General features: G+C 37.5%; 1 pseudogene; it reads left to right on the top strand.

Moving 5' to 3' along the window:
* The window catches only part of LOC142911074 (28S ribosomal RNA), an 8,993-nt pseudogene that overhangs the window by 4,132 nt on the left and 2,361 nt on the right, over positions 1–2,500 (top strand).

The raw sequence follows: 2,500 nt of genomic DNA, 5'->3' as shown, positions 1-2,500 counted from the left end.
GTTCAGGCGAAACATTTATATATTGGTTAAATCAAAACGAAACACTGAAACTTTCACCACAGTTTTCCATTACACCAGTTGTATTGCTAGAAGTGCAAATCGAAGGAGTCAATTTTGACCGACGATTAGCTGCCGATGTGCGGTGAAAAAGCTGATCACAATAGCATACACGTGGGCCGACAACCCTGTGTGCTATAAACGTAAGTCGCGAATTATAAAGAAAATAAACCGGACGGACTACTCGGTGACGAACTAACATCGCTCATGAATGAGCGATTAACAGACGAGCTGACTACGGAATTTATCCTTTCGGACATGTTTTCATGGGACTACCCATGCACAGATCAGAACAAATGTTATCCATGCAATCTTGTTTTCCTAGACCATAGAACTTGGTCATCACATATGACACGGGTACATCCGCACGCAAACAAAACGTATAAATGTCGAATTTGTAATCGCACAGCAGATAGCATACACAAGATAGCGTCGCACTACGGAAGAACTTGCAAAAGTTTAATAGGTAAAACTAGTGCTATAACCACCACAATTGAGGAAACACTATTTAGTTGTTCATATTGTAGCAGAGGTTTTACTACGAAAACAGGTTTAGGGGTACATACTAGACGAACTCATCCGACAGAACATGAAGCTAGACTACAGCAAAACGCACCAGGAAGGAAAGTTAGATGGGGAGAAGAAGAGGTAGAAATTATGGCCCATAAAGAAGCCCAACAGAATGATGAGGACATAAACATGAATCAACTAATACAGAACTCAGTTATGCCACACAGAACGCTAGAAGCGATTAAAGGGAAGCGGAGAAATATCAAATATAAGGAATTGGTAAGGACATTGAAAGAAACCACCTATAAGGTAGAAAATCAATGCCTTGTTAACTTAGTTTTACCGACAACATCGGAAATAACAACTACACCTTCTGAAGGAGATCAGCCAGCAATAAGGGCCGAAAAAGAACAATCACTGACAGCAGCTGAGGATCTTCAGGTCATAATTACCGATCTAAAGATCGAGAATTTAAGTCACAATCAGGCGTTACTGCTACTCAATTCTCATGTAGAAAAGTTTTTAAATCGAAGTAAACCAATTAATAGGAAAGATCGTGTAAACCAACAGGAGAAAGATGAGAATAGGCATCGAAGACAATCAAAGCAAACTAAATACAGGAGGTATCAATATTTATACCATACGAACAAGAAAGCTCTATTAGACGAGATTACTTCAGATAGATCGGGGCCAAGTATATACCCAACTGAAGAAAGCATACGGGGAACATTCGTTACCTTATTCGAGTCAAACTCTCCTCCAGATAATATACCCTTTAAATTAAAAAACGACCAATCATGCATCGATATCGTAAAAGCAATCACCTTAGATGAGTTGATTAAGACCCTAGCAATTATGAAGGATAAGTCACCTGGACAGGACAACATTATTCTTAGCGATCTTAGGACTTTACCAATAAAATATTTACTAGATATCTTAAATATCATCCTTTATTTACAGGATATACCACAAATATGGAAACAACACAGAACAAGACTTATACCTAAAACTAAAGAGGATTTGGAAAAACCCTCAAATTGGAGACCCATAACCATCTCATCAATTGTAATTAGGCTATTACACAAAATTTTAAGTTATCGTCTAGGACAGCAATTAAAGCTTAATTACAGGCAGAAAGCATTCCTCCCGGTAGACGGATGTTTCGAAAATAGTGCATTACTACACTTCATCATACACAACGCCAGGCAAAAGCACGAAAACACGCAAATAGTGTCAATAGACCTCAGTAAGGCATTCGATTCTGTCAGCCACGAATCGATTATTTGAGCCTTATAGCGATTTAACTTATCAAAGGAATCAACAACGTACTTGACCAACATCTATAAGTGTAATCTAACTGATATTGTATTTGGATCGACAACAATGCGTAACATAAATCTAAAAAGAGGCGTAAAGCAAGGTGATCCACTTTCACCGCTACTATTTAACATGATTATGGATGAACTATTGGATAACTTGCCGACATATATAGGAGTTAATGTAGGAAATCAGAAAGTAAATTCAATGATGTTTGCAGACGACCTTGTCCTATTTGCAGAAACGGAATGTGGCATGAATAAACTCTTGGATATAACTACTAAATTCCTCGATGACAGACACTTGAAAATAAATATAAACAAATGCAATTCGTTAAGATTTATCAAGTACGGCAAACAGAAGACATTTAGTGTTGCAACGACATCATCGTACTTTATAAATAACGAACCCATTAATCCGGTATCATATGTAAAGGGATTCAAATATCTAGGCATTGAATTTGACCCAAGGGGAAAACGATCTATAAGCTGTAACCTGCTCGCAGCAATGTTAAACAAACTGACCAGAGCACCGTTAAAGCCAGAAAAGAAAGTATATTTAATCAATAACAATTTGATACCTCGTATTATTCATCAATTGGTCCTCGGAAAAGTTA

Source organism: Petromyzon marinus, unplaced genomic scaffold (assembly GCF_048934315.1).
Source record: "Petromyzon marinus isolate PM22_M1 ecotype Great Lakes invasive population unplaced genomic scaffold, UKy_Petmar_22M1.pri1.0 PM_G_Scaffold_166, whole genome shotgun sequence".
Taxonomy (NCBI): Eukaryota; Metazoa; Chordata; class Hyperoartia; order Petromyzontiformes; family Petromyzontidae; genus Petromyzon; species Petromyzon marinus.
Note: the sequence above shows the minus strand (reverse complement) of the source record. Positions and strands in the feature narration are given on the sequence as shown.